The sequence below is a fragment of the Scylla paramamosain genome, chromosome 31 (genome assembly GCF_035594125.1).
Source record: "Scylla paramamosain isolate STU-SP2022 chromosome 31, ASM3559412v1, whole genome shotgun sequence".
Taxonomy (NCBI): Eukaryota; Metazoa; Arthropoda; class Malacostraca; order Decapoda; family Portunidae; genus Scylla; species Scylla paramamosain.
Genome location: NC_087181.1, coordinates 1,799,233 through 1,814,540, shown reverse-complemented (window position 1 = coordinate 1,814,540; position 15,308 = coordinate 1,799,233).

Here is a 15,308-nt window from a genome sequence, read left to right as displayed (position 1 = left end):
GAGAGAGAGAGAGAGAGAGAGAGAGAGAGAGAGAGAGAGAGAGAGAGAGAGAGAGAGGGCGGGCCAGTCAGGTAAGAGTCATGGGTGAGGGTAATGAGTAAAGCGAGGGGCGAGGGTGCTGGTGAGAAGTGGGTGTAATATGTGAGGCGGCGTGTGATGTTTGAGATGGGCGGCCTGGGTAAGGAGGGCGAGAGAGGGCCTTGAGAGTGCTTGTAAATTATCAGTCAGGAGGAGGAGGAAGAGGAACACAAAGGAAGAACAACCAGCAGCAGACTTGTTGGCTACGTGATGTAAAGGTGTTAGATAGTAAAGGTGAACAGATGAGAGTAAAGAAGAGGGGAATGAGGAGCACGAGAAAGAGGACGAGAACAAAGAGTCTACTTCTAAGTTAGGACGAGGAACACGATAAGAACTAATAGCAGCAGACTTGTTGGCCATTACGAGGCTGTCTAAAGGTGTATGATGGTAAATAAGTAAAGGAGGAGGAGGAGGAAGTAAGGAGAAAGAAGAGCGCAAGAAAGAGGATGAAAGGAAGGAAGAGTAGGGGATGGTAAAATAGGGTTAAGTGAGAGGCTGCTGACATCGTGAATTTCTCTCTCTCTCTCTCTCTCTCTCTCTCTCTCTCTCTCTCTCTCTCTCTCTCTCTCTCTCTCTCTCTCTCTCTCTCTCTCTCTCTGTATATATTTATCTGCATCTATTAATTTCATCTTTATTTATCTTTGTCTATGTATCTATGTGTATACATCACTGTACCACCACTACCACCACCACCGCCACCACCAGGTCCACCTCGTGTTATGTCTATTGCGTGATTCGAGTTAAGTGCACTTTGGTAATGACAACTGTTTCATGTCCTCTACAGTCTTGGTGGGGGCGCGGCACGGCCAATATCGCATCAGGAGACAAGGCGTTCCCAGGTAATGGAGATATTGATACTCCACTTCAGACTAACGGGGGCAAACAGCTCTCAGCGGCGCCCACCACCAGACAAATGATAAAATAGTAAAAAGAAAAAAAAAAGTAAAAAAAAAATAGGAAAAATAGTTAATCTAGCAGTACATGGGTGGTTAGTGTTATAAAATAGTTAACAATGGAGTAAAAATAGTTAATGAAGCAGGTAAATGGATGGTAAACGGTATAAAATTGTTAATCCAGTAATAATAAGAGTTAATTTAGTACATACACGGATAAACTAGTCAATCCAATAGGTACGTGGATTAGAAATGGCATGACAGTTAATCCAGTAAGTATTTGGATTAGCAGTAGCATAAAATAGTTAATCCAATACGTATATGAATAGTCAATGGCATAAACTACTTCATTCAGATGGTATTAAATAGTTAACCCAGTATTTACGTTGACTGACAGTGTTAAAAGCAAGTTAATCCAGTAAGTAGGTAGATGGATAGGTCGGCATGAAACAGCTAATCCAGGAGGTACGTGGCTTGACAGTGGCGTAAAATAGTCAATTAAGTAGACAAATAACAGTTAATTCAGCAGGTAGGTAAATAAATTGACTGACAAAATAGTTAAGTCACATGGATTAGCAGTCATATAAAACAGTTAATCCAGCAGGTACATGGATAAAACAGTTAATCCAGCAGGTAAGTCCATGGATTGCCAATGGAATATTTAGCGCGGGCATAACAGTTAAGGGCGGCCCATCTCAGTGAGGACCCGCACAGGACGCCGCCCAATACTAGCGCCATCACCTTCGTTTTTCATCCGCACTTTTCCCTCGCGTGGCGGCGCCGGACTCCCGCTCACCTGGATTACTCGCTCCGTTTATGGGCAGTGAGAGTTCGTAATGGCAGGCCGTTTTCGAGGCAGGTGTGCTGAGGGTCCCTTCTCCCTCCCTTCTCCTCCCCCCTGGTCACCTACACCCACACCTACACACCTACACCCGCCATCTCCATTCCACGCGGCGTTTCCCCAACATGCACCCAACATCTACACGAATGCCACCCCCAGCCCCCTTTCCTGTGTTAGGCGCATTAAGTATCTACTGTAACTTTTATTTCACGTGTTCCTTCCTTCCCCATCTTCTCTGTTTCCCCTCTTCCCCTCTGTTCCCCCCTTCCTCATCTCTCCCTCCCTTCCATCCATCCACCACCGCCACTACTACCATCCCCACCTCCCAATTTTCGTGTTGCATTACCCCCGGTACCTATTTACCTCTGCCACACCATTCCACGTGCTCCTTGTCTCCCTCTCTCTTCCCTCCCTCTCCCCCAAGACAGGTAAGCGTGAGGGCGGGGCGCAGGTGTGTCAGACTCTCACCGTTAGCACCTCTTGCCCCGGTTGTAGCGCGCTGCCTTTATTAACCTGTATATTAATCTTACGCGGTGGTTAATTTCAGGCGCTTGCTATGTTATTATCTATTAAATCAAGAGAACTGGCTCGTTAACCACGCGCCTCACCTTCCCGCGCCACTAACTAGGGTAACATGCTCGTTCCTCCACGTAAGGACCCGACATTACTTGCCCGAGATCAACTATATTTGCGGCATAAGTATATCCTAAACAAGAATTTTATTAGTCTCCGTACCCTCAATTTACGTTATTTATTCGGCATACAAGCACTAGTTAGATGCACACGCCTCCCTAAGTGGCGCTCCCTACAGCGGTGGTGTCCCTGCTTCTGCTGGTGGTTATGAATTCCTAAGTGTGATTGTATTTCGTGCTTATGCTAATTTCACCTCACGACTGCCGAGTACTTTCTCTTACATTTATGGCACATGTACTTTATTTTGTGATGAAAATACGTTTGTTTGTGCTGACGTGACTATTTCCAGAGTTCGATTTTTAAGTCGTTCTTCTAGACTAACCGTTACGGAACAACGAGGATGCTTAACATGTAAAAAAAAGAAATCGTTCTTTAGTAATGAAGTCACATACTCGAAGTACTCACAATGTTCAATTTTTATGTTCAATTTCTATGTTCTAATTTCTATATCTCAGATTTAGTTGTTGCGAAACCTTAGCACATAAACTTAAGATTCGTACGAAGTGATAAAACTATTTTAGTTACTGCGTTACTTCAGTGTACGTAAGTGTTGCGCTACTCTTCCAGAGTACGCGGAAGGGAAGAGAAAGGACCGAATGGAATGAAAGGGACACACTCACTGAACAGAAAACCAATTGTTGCGCCCTAAACCTGCAACCTGAGAAAGTAATGCTACAGTTTACGAGCGGCGGCGCCCGTCTCGCTGCCTCGGGAGAAGCAGATGACTGGAGGGAAGTCAAGATCAAGATTGGATAGCAGGAAATTGGGCAACAAAGAAGTTATAGCGAAAGCTCTTACGCAAATGAAGGAGGGCGAGGGTGTGGAGTGGAGTAGACAGACTGGTGTGGCTGACACTGAGAGACACAAGGAAACATTGCAGCGCCTTGAGTTCTGGGAGGTCTGGCGGGGAAACTAAATAACAATGGCAGTTAGCAACCTGGACTCCTGAATTTTTTAGAGGCTGAAATGGAAGACACGACGAGAAAATGTCACCCACTAAAGGTTGTGGAGACAGAGGAGGGAAGGCTATTAGAATAGGGAGACAAGTGGTCGGTCCTGGTCGTAAACATATATTCTGTCCTGTCAGTAGTGTGTCGCCTCTGGACACAACGAGGTGGAGGTGTTTCTACCACTGCCTCTCTGAGAAAAAGAAGAAATTTGGGCTGTAGTATTTCGATTTTCTGTGCTATTGTTTTCATGTTACCGAGTCTTTTGGCAACGTCCAGTGCACTGAGAAGACAAAGTTTGTTAAAAAGGCATATATGAGCATTCTACAGATTGTCATTAACCAGTATGTGGAAGAAAATGTCCAAGATCTGTTTGGTTTGCCCTTAAACTATCAGAGAGAGAGAGAGAGAGAGAGAGAGAGAGAGAGAGAGAGAGAGAGAGAGAGAGAGAGAGAGAGAGAGAGAGAGAGAGAGAGAGAGAGAATTCTGGGGAACGCATATAAATTTATTATCTTTTCATGAATGGCCAACAAGAGAGTTTAGGAATATGTGGCGTGTCAGGGGAGAAAATGGATATAATATTCATACAGAATCCATGATAATATATTTCTCTCTCTCTCTCTCTCTCTCTCTCTCTCATCCTCTCTCTCTCTCTCTCTCTCTCTCTCTCTCTCTCTCTCTCTCTCTCTCTCTCCACTTTAAACTAAGTATGGAGATCTTTTCATTGATCACATCACGTCACAGTTCCTTACTTTCTATACTATCATCGAGCAGATTACGATTACGTCTCTCGCTGCACATTTCTCTAAAAGCTTCTTTCTAGTCAACCGGCATATTATTACTACTGTAGATGACCGCCGCTGTTTCTCCAAATGAAAAATAGTGACGTCCCACAAAACCACACAGTGCTTTCTTGCATCCATCCGTGTCTTACTAGAACGTATATCGTATCGACTCTTACGTATAAAACTATCCTGCTCTTTTCCATAGATACTTATCAGATGGGACTCTCAAAACAGCACTTTAACACTGTAATACTTTATTATATTGCCAGAATAAATTAAGTCTCCATAATAAAGTAGGCAATGGACAGACACACTGTCACACGCAAAGTTTTTGGAACAAGGATAAAAAAAAAAAAACTTAATAACCAATATTTTTTTTTATAGAGAACTCGTTACGGTGACCTTGATCATTACGAAACCTTTCATACCGTACAAAATAACTGGTCTACGGATGAATTACAATAAAAATCATGGTTAAAGAAAAAGAAGACTGACAAAATATGTTGTTAAATTTTGAAACAGGAAGGACAGGCCATACATGAAATAAAACCGTAAATGAGCTAACTCGCTGAACACGCTATGGATCGCATAATTTCTGATCCTCTTCTATCTCTAAAAAGAAGGAAAAACATGTGAATCCCAGTGCATCAAATATGACCCATCCACCAGGTCTTTCGAAATGAATTTATCCCATCTATCTCACTAACATTTGACTGACTTCGTCTTCTAAACTTTTCACTACATCGTACCAAAAACTTGCACGCCGCATCTCAACTCTGCAAATCAGATTTCATGATGATCGATTTTCTACATCGTCTCCGTTAATTATTATTCTTCCCTCACAGATGTTCGCTCAATAAAGTCTTCTCTATCCATGTGAGATGTACACCTCCCATGCGTGTGGAAGAGTTACCCACACACTACATCCAGAGAGGATAAAATGTAAGGACCTCTGCTCTTATTAAGTCCTATCCATGTTTTTGTTTCGTGTCTTCAGTTTCGGAAACATCGCGCTGTTATGTATAAAGCAAGATTATAATATTTTCAGAATTATATATATATATATATATATATATATATATATATATATATATATATATATATATATATATATATATATATATATATATATATATATATATATATATATATATATATATATATATATATATATATATATATATATATATACGTATATATATACATATATATATATATATATATATATATATATATTTTTTTTTTTTTTTTTTTCGGATAAGTTTCTTTGATGCCCGTCTTGTACCCGTGACTGCATTACATGTTTCTCTTAATTTTCTCTCCTTCTGTCCATCTGACTAATGCAAGAGTTAAACAACGTTTTACCTCTTAAACCTTGTGTCCATCTGACTAATGCAAGAGTTAAAGTCATTTTACTCTTAAACCTTGTTACCTCTTAAACCTTGTGTCCATCCGACTCATGTAAGAGTTAAACAGTATCTTATCTGTTAAGCCTTGTGTCCATCTGATTAATGCAAGAGTTGAACAATGTTTTACCTCTAGAATTAATTTCAACAAGGATCTAACACCCTGCATTGTTCCACCTTTGTTCACCTTCTTACGAAATATCATTCCTATACAATAGAAGTATCAAGAATCTTGGCGAGTTAAAAACAAAGCTTTTTTTTTTTTTCAAATTCTCCTTTTGTTTACCTTTAAAGATTTTTTTTTTCTCTTCCCCTTATATATTCTATTCGTGGCCTGTGTGTAGGACAAAAAATAAAATGGCATTCTGAGCTATGTCCAAAAACGGCCTTGTGAAATAAACATGGAGCTGACTAGACCTTTTCTGTTTTGTCAACATTTTTCACAGACTCGCACAGAATAAAGTAATGCTATTTTTCTCATCCTTCACTTCTCTCTCCCTTCGTCCTCCACCCGTCCACCTTCCGCTAAAAACAAACCCTCGTCACAAAGAATTTAATCCGGGAAGCAAGAAAATTCCTATTTGATATATATTTTTCCTTTGAGGAACACAACCAGGACAGAAAACAAGAGAAAATATGTGTCCCGGAGCAAATTCCATCGATCTTACCCCGTCGACAGCTGGCGCAAGTTTAAATCCAAAGCCCCGAACTGGAGCCTTGGACTGATCTTTACTAACGCAACTTGAAATGAGACGAGGATACATAGGTGCGTCCATCCACCTTCCTGTCTGTGTTCTCGGTAAAGGCATTCGTCATGCTAACTTTTTTTTAGGGGGGGAGGGGTTGTTTTTATCCCAGTGTTAAGTAATTTTCTTCACGAGTTTCAAAGTGTGTTCTAGGGAATTGTAAGTTGAACATCTGCCTGTGCCCGTATTCCTTTGTGTGTGTGTGTGTGTGTGTGTGTGTGTGTGTGTGTGTGTGTGTGTGTGTGTGTGTGTGTGTGTGTGTAAAACTTCACAGAGTAATATTTACCAATCTTATAAAACAACTGTGTAATTCATTCCTCTCTCTCTCTCTCTCTCTCTCTCTCTCTCTCTCTCTCTCTCTCTCTCTCTCTCTCTCTCTCTCTCTCTCTCTCTCTCCATACCCGTCCCAAAATGAAAAAGTGACAACATAGCCAGTTACTGTAGCTATACACAGATATATCCCCCAGATCCTGTTTTCTCCCCTCCCTTTCTTTCCTATAAACTTTCTCCCTGTTCTTCAAGTGGGATCTCCTCTGCCCCAGAACTCACGTGCCTCAGCTCCCGCCCATCCCCTTTTTGTCCTGCCCTAGTAAGCCACTCCCTCAGGCGCGGAAACAAATCAAGCTCGGTTCCTGCATCCACCTGCCGCACATTCATCTCGACTTACAATTCGCACCGCACGGGAAACACAAAACTCACCCAAGTAAATTTCAAGTCACTTTCGCCCCGCACCTTGCTACGCACCATGGGAGACCTGTCATTGGCAAAGGGAGGAAGGAGTGAAGGACAAAGTGGCAGGGACTATAAAGAAAAGAAACAGAAATATAACCAAGAATGAGTTGAGGAAGACGTCTGAGGAAGCGTTGTGAGTCTAAAAAAAGGGAGATTTTTTTTTTTCAGTTCGAGACACATGGACAGGTAGCGCACAGTGAAAGATGTGATGAATAAAGAATACAAAGAAAGCAGGAGACGTTGAATAAATATGATATACGAGGAAACAAAGAATCCTATTGGTATTTGAGGAAGCACGATATGGCAGCCTCAGTAACAGCTAGAATTTCACGAATAGTAGTCATGGCATGGTCTATTTTTATATAAGAGGATCCTTGGGTAACGGTAAAAGCAAGTATGAAATGAAAGGCCAATAAAGGTACCACTCCCCAAAGACAAAGAAAAAAATAAAAATAAGTCCGGAATTATGAAGAACAGTGTTTTGACAAAAAATTACAAAATTGCTAACGAAAAAAAAAAATGAAGGCATGAAAGGGAAATTAAAGTATACGAAAAGAAAAGATACAGAGATTCGAGGAAGCAGAATGTAATAGCAATAAGATCAGTTACAATTTCAGACACAGTAGACAGGAGCGAAAGAGATGAAAAATGACGAACGTGAAAGCCCCTGAGTGTAACCTGGACCAAACCCCAGCGAAGGTGCGAGGAAAGAGACAAAGAGAGAATAAAGGAGAGCGGGAGAGAAATGCTCGGTGGAGTGAGTGGATGCGTGGGAAAAATCAGACTGAAATGCGAATACCGTGGGAACATAAAAAACGGGAAGAGTGCTAAGTGAGGAATTACTGCAGGCGTGGCGCGCGTAACTGTGGGAAATAAAAGGCTTGAGCGTGAATGGGAGAGTGTTCTGGGAGGATGAAGGACCAGCGAGGCGAGGCTGCAGTGTGGCGAGTGTGTGGCAAGGATATGGTGAGCTTTTGGAGAGTATGTGGAGAGTGTTCAACGAGTATGTGGCGAGTGTTTGGCGAGTATGTGGCGAGTGTTCAACGATTATGTGGCGAGTGTTTGGCGAGTATGGGGCGAGTGTTTGGCGAATATGGGGAGAATGTTTGACGTGTAAGTGGTGAGTGTTTGGCGAGTGTGTGGTGAGTATGTGATATGTGGACAGTATCTCGCTAGTATGTGATGAGTTTTTTGGCGTGTGGTGAGTGTGGCAATGTGCAGCGAGTGTTTGAAAGGTTGGTCGCTAAAAAAAGGTTTAGGAGAAAATCTTATGACTGCCCGTGGTGAAGTAATATGCATAAATATCAAGAAAGCTAGATGGTAGTAAAAGTGAGAAAAATGTCTAAATTTTCTGCTTTCTTGTGAAGATTTTGCATTTTTTTACAAATTTCAAATACGTGTTAACATTCCTAAGATGTAAGCAGGAATATTACACAAAAGTATACTGCTTCCCTCACAAAACCAGGAACTAATGGCAAAACAACGAAGCTCAAAGCACTAACTAATGGTATATTATGTTTCTGATAGATTGAACCATATAAGTGTGTGTGTGTGTGTGTGTGTGTGTGTGTGTGTGTGTGTGTGTGTGTGTGTGTGTGTGTGTGTGTGTGTGTGTGTGTGTGTAGCAGCAAGCACCTCCACTAATCACAGCAACACGGTACATTTCACAGCAAATGAGCGAGTCTTGGCGCCACGCACACTACTTAATGAAGGAAAATGCATCGCCACAAAGCAATGGTTCGCTCCTTCTATAGACCTCGTAATGGCCCGAGCTGGTCCAGGCTGCTCTGTGCCCGGAGCCATTACACTCCCGGGTTACAATGGCGAGCGTCACGCAGCCCTGCCACCACTCTCTCTTGGCCTGCCTGGTGTGCTGCCTGCTGGGTCGGGATGGCGCGCTGATAAATCGTCATCTATACATACTTGAGAACGTGAACCACAAAGAACATTGATCGGTTCTATCCTTAGACCTTCTTGACTTTCGCGGTGAAATATTTTATCACCATTTTGATCATTATTCTAAGATACCGCCCCAAACCCCACCCCCCCCCTTGCCCCTGAATGCTGGTGAACAATGAAAGTGACGCATCTTTTATGTCGCTATTTTCTCCAAAGCGATCTCAGGATTCATCACTCGCCGAGGAGACAAATATAAGTCGGGAAAGCGTCGAGGGACGCAAAAGCACTTTTCTCACAACTACCGACACTTATTACACCAAACTACCGCCCTGAGAGGCGCCAGATCTCCTCGTAAGTCACGTCCTGGAGAAGGTGATAAAGATGCCTTGCAGGAGCCCCCGGAGGCTATATGAAGGAGTATTTTACCGAGTTTTTATATGCCAGATCCCCAACGTGATGTTACTCCTGCGTCCTCCTCACCAATTCGCCAAAACCTGCAAAACACATTTCCCTTTTTGCTTGAGTCGCACCATTTTTCATTTTCGTGACTCCTTCTGAGGTTCACCCTCTCTGCCCGGAAAGGGAGTGCTGGCTAAGTCAGGTTAAGCTCAATACACGAGACACGCGAATCCCTGACGCCAAAAGTGCTCCAAATGCCACCCATGATCCGCCTCCAGCCAGCGCCGGTAAGGAGTCTCCGAACTGATTCCTGTCACGCGGCGCCATCAACTTAATTTTACGGTGTGTCGCTCTCAGATTCATACGTCTGGAGTCACCTGAGTGGAATAAAGCATACAGATGACTCCCAGCCGCCACTCTTATGTCATAAAAGGTGATCTTGATCCCATCCCTTCGTCGCAGGCCGGTTTCATGTTGCTATTTACATTTTGTTGCCTGAGAAACATGGCGCCGCGCTCGCCACAACAGCTGCCAGTTACGAGGCAGCGGCAGGGAAGAGGGGAGAGGTGGCCGCGGCTGAGGGAGACGCGGGCAGCATTATTTACCGCACATTACAGAGCCACCACGAGGAAATCGCACCTCTACAAGGGACCTGAAGTACACTTGTTGATGAGTTTCGAGCCTTGACCTCTTGCCTGCTGTGGCGTCAAGTTTAGTAAAATAGTGAAGTGAAACCTTGGAGGACAGTTTCGACATCAATGAAAACAAAGGAATGATCTAGTACTTTGAATCTATCAACGTCTTACATTCATAGTCAGTAATATCTTGTAAGATTACTCTAACGAGATGGAAAAAGTCAAAAAGGTCATTATCTTCTATTAATACTTGTTTCTGGTGAAGAAGCTGACGAGTTATTCCCTTTAAAAACACAACCAACGCATGGCAGTGAAAATAAAACCTTGACATACTTGTAGCAAAACTTCGGGCCGAGTTATTGTAAAGAAAGAATTGCTGAGCCAAGACAGCAACGGGCGCCATCTGGCCCTTGAAGCCTCAACAGGTGGGGCTGGGCTGCTGTTGCTGCTGAGTCAACCACACGAGGCAGCGAAACGGGAACGTCCTTTCACCGCCGCCAAAGAAGCAGGAACTCTTAGAAGCAATACGGTGGTGCAGGCCACTCAGCCCACCACACTTCCCGCCTTGCCCGGGAGGAGCAACAAAAAGACAAAATATCTAGAAAAGAATAATGATTTGCAATAAAAACAAAGCACAAATACTACGGAGGCAGCGAATAATGTAACCTAAAATATAACCCACCAAAAACTCAATATCGTATCAAAAGAATCGCAAGGCATTTATATATTCACAAAAAAAATCGAGGTTCTGATATTATTTGACTAATATGACTCGGTTTGCTTATTGGTTTCTCTTTCCGAGAGTCGCGGCACCAGCAGGAAACTTATGACGGAGAAGACCTTTTAATAAATCCAACAAAGGGATGCGGGAGGCGGCCTGTGCTGTGCTGGGAGGGCGAGGGAGCCGCGGATACACTGCGGCTCCCAGTCCTCCCAGCCCAGAAGCTCCAGGCAATGATATATCGACGTGTCTTTTTTTTTTTTTCCGGGCTTGTATAGCTATGTTTTTAGATCAGTGTTTCGTTTTTGTTCCGGAGAGAAAAAGAGGAATCTGTGTTTGCGAGGCAGGATATCGAAATGGGAGGCCGCGCCGCCCAGCTGAAGGTGCGCGTTTGTTGAGGTTATATGTTGCTGCTACCCTCCCCCCCCCCCCTCCCTGTCCGCCTGCATGCCTGCCTGCCTGCCTGCCTGCCTGACCTTCTGTACCCCATCCTCCCTTCCCCTCTCCCTTTTACATCTTACCTCCCTCCTCTTTTCTCCTTGCTCCCCATTCCTCCTCCTCCCCATCCACCTCCCCTCTTCCTCCCTCTCTCACCTTTCCACCCATTACATCCTTCCTGACCCGTTTCCTCCCCCGTCAGTCCTCGCTGTCCTTCTTCCACCTCCTGCCCTCCCCCTACCCCTCAGTCATTGCTCAGCCTCCTGATATTTGTTCACCCGCAGTTTTCACGTCGTGGATTTGTTCAAGGTAGACACTGCTGAGCAATGGCCATCGTACTTTTTTTTTTTTCCTTTCAACTGCAGTAAACATTTTTGTAAAAATATCAGCATGTCTAACACAGTTTTCTGGACGCAGTGAGCCGGGCAGCAGCCAGCAGGGCCGCGCCGCCGCTGCTGCTACTGCACGCTGCCTGCTGTGTTTTTCTTGGTGACGATTTACTGCCCACTCCTCCCTCATGCCTGTGTGTGTGTGTGTGTGTGTGTGTGTGTGTGTGTGTGTGTGTGTGTGTGTGTGTGTGTGTGTGTGTGTGTGTGTGTGTGTGTGTGTGTGTGTGTGTGTGTGTGTGTGTGTGTGTGTGTGTGTGTGTGTGTGTGTGTGTGTGTGAGCGCGTGTGTATATTTGTGTGTCCAATACCAGTATACACTATGTATGCGTCTATGAATGTACGAGAATGTACGAGAGAGAGAGAGAGAGAGAGAGAGAGAGAGAGAGAGAGAGAGAGAGAGAGAGAGAGAGAGAGAGAGAGAGAGAGAGAGAGAGAGAGAGAGAGAGAGAGAGAGAGAGAGAGAGAGAGAGAGAGAGAGAGAGAGAGAGAGAGAGTGCATGCACAAAACAAAGACAGTTTAGTAACACAGAGTAGCTAATTATTATTGTTATTATTATTGCTATCATCATTCAAATGCAGAACAGACTCAGCTGGCACGGCAGGCATCTCCTTTGCCAGTTTGCTCCTGTCAGTACCTGCCGCCACTATTCCCTTCCCACCTGAGCTGCACCGCGTCTCACCACCAACTCATGTATACAGCATACCATTCCCTTGTCTATCAGTAACACACTTACATTACCCCATTAACCCATTACCTTCACCTGTACCATTTTTTTCATCTTTAACATTCATTTGATCAATGCCCGAGTTCATTTTTCCTCTCTACCTTCTCATACTTTCCTCTCTGCCTCCTTCACTCCCTCCCTCCCTCCTCCCTCCTTCCATTCCTCTCAGGCTGAGTGATACCCGATAGTTGTCTCGGGTGGCACCGAGAGAGTGCCATTATCGGCGGCGGTCTTTCCTGAGTGGCACCGTGTCAAGAATCAGTAAGTGCCCAGGAAAGCGCCACTTAAGTGCTTCATGTCTTCGTGTTCTTGAACTAAATGCTGGAAATGTCTATTCGTGTTTCAGTTGCAGTATGCTATGTTTTCGTTAAATAGTACTAAAAGTGTATCGTAAATTATAATTCATTACAGTTCACACGTTGTACTTCACGGGGAAAGCAAACTTCAGGATTTTAACTGAGCACTGGTGTAGTGGCAGTTCCAGGTATTTCGTCTCGCTTTAACGATGCTGCAGCAGACACGGGGAGGCCGCCCTCGCCCCAGCTCTTCTCCATGCTCTTCAGCACGTTCTTTTCTACCACTACATAATCTACATCAATAAACATAAGAAATGCAAGCCGACTCGGAATAATTTATATAGAGTGATCTCCATCTTTCAGGGGACCTTAAGAGATGCTGTCCCCTCCTCTAAACGACCCGAGTGTGGCAATGTTACGCACACAGGGAGTGTCTCAGGAACAGCGTGTGTCCGTTCCTTAAACTGGTGCACCTTTATTACCATTCTCCCTATATACTGTATAAATCACAAACTTGCCAGTGACCCCAGCGTGCAGAGTGACTGAGGGACAGACCCCTGCAGGGTGACTGACGGTCAGACACTCGCGCCCCCACAACGCCATGCTGCTCCACGCCGCCGTCCTTGACACATCCCCCCCACCTCCCGACCCCCCACTCCAGCAGTAAAGTCTGGCTGGCCTTGGCTTTAGTCACTCTGCTGCTCCGCTGGTTTTAAATGCTGCCCTGCTCGCCAGCGCCGGGCTAATGCGGGAGGATGGTCCCTGAGCGGGGCCGAGAGGGCCGGGGAGCGAGGCGTCTGACGCACGGCGGCCACGATGGCTACCTTGATGGCCAATAAACACGACCGTGAATTTTACAGCAGGTGACTCTGCTCGAAGCCAATTGGCACGTCACCTTCTTTCCCTGTTTCTTCCTTTGCAGCCAGAAATCCTGGCACGTTTTATCCTTGCCACACATAAAACGCGTGTGCAATCCTGGGAAATTGTGCTAACAGATTTTATTTTCTCGCGTGGAGTTTCAGTATAATGTTACAGCGTGGTGGGAGAGGGGGGCGATGTTTCCACTTAGAGCCCGGGGAGCGGCCCGCGGCGCCCGACTGACTGATATGAATAACAAATAAGGTTGTGAAACGTTACCTTCGGCTACTGAAAGTCACTTGAGACAGAATTTCGCTCTTGTGTGCCGTGTAAAGCTAGCTAAGCGTGTGTGTGTGTGTGTGTGTGTGTGTGTGTGTGTGTGTGTGTGTGTGTGTGTGTGTGTGTGTGTGTGTGTGTGTGTGTGTGTGTGTGTGTGTTCTATCGTTTCTCTTGCTGCTGCATTCAGTTCCTTTACAATTTTTTTAGTTGCTTTTGACTTGGAAGGTGGTGATGGTGCTGTGCAAAGTGACTGTGGTGATGGTGTTGAAGGTGGCTGTGGTAGTGAAGGTGGCTGTGGTGGTAAAAGTGTCTCTGGCGGTGAAGGTGGCCGAAGTGGTGGTGTGGCGGCGGCAGGTTAAGGAGGCAGGCACGGCGGCAGGCAGGGCAGGTGAGGCGTGGCGATGGCCGGGCCTCAGTAACCCTGGCCATGGAATCAACGAGTTGCTATTACTTGTGTGAGCAATGCCCCGTGATGCATTTATTTATTTATTTGTTTTAGAAGAATGGCTCAATACCCATAGCTGATGGATTTATGTGATAGGCCTTTGCCTGGAGCAGCTTTTTCACAAATATCGCCTCTGCAGCTTAACAAATGGCACATAATTTTTGTACCATAGCTTTTTTCTATGGAAAATAAAACTACGAATACCTCAGCGTTCATTCAATACGTGCTACCAATCTGCCACTCAAAATATTCGTTTGGAAGGCGGCTTCCATTTTTTCCCTTTAATTTATCAATCCATGCATGTATGAAACTAATACATGCATGCATGTAGCTATATTATTAAATAAACACGTGTCTGTATATGTATGCATGAATGTGTATGTATTACTCTACATTCAAGTCTCTACGCATGTATATATGTAAGTGCATGTATGAGTATGTATGTCGTATTTACCTGCTTATACAAGGAAATTATATATCACCTTAACAGCAGAGATGAAAAACTAACACCCCGACTCTCCATAATGACGAAATTCCGCGGCAAGCAGGGAGGCGCAGCTCAAACACACTGACGCACAACAACTGGCGGGACTCCCAAGCAGCGCACTAAACCTTGACCTGAGAGTGCGGAATTACTTTCGACATTCTGGGGAAAGATACGGAACATTTCACCTGAACCTTTTACTATTGTGCCGCATTTCACGTGCCTTCTTCATGCACCTCCACGCAGCACAGCACAACAATGGGCGCACGTATGAAATGTTTCTCGCAGAACGAAGAGGGGTCAAACTGTCCTCCTCCATGCAAGGATAGACACTCGCGAAATGCAATGCGTGCTGGATATGAGAACCGGTTGTGCAGACGTGCAAGGAAAAGCAGCCTTTGTGCTCGCAGTGGCAGTAGCGGGGAATGTGGTGGTGGTGGTGGGTGGTGTGGTGGTGGTGGTGGTGGTGGGGGAGATGGTGGTGATGGTAGTAGTAGTAGTAGTAGTAGTAGTAGTAGTAGTAGTAGTAGTAGTAGTAGTAGTAGTAGTAGTAGTAGTAGTAGTAGTAGTAGTAGTGGTGGTGGTGGTGGTGGTGGTGGTGGTGGTGGTGGTGGTGGTGG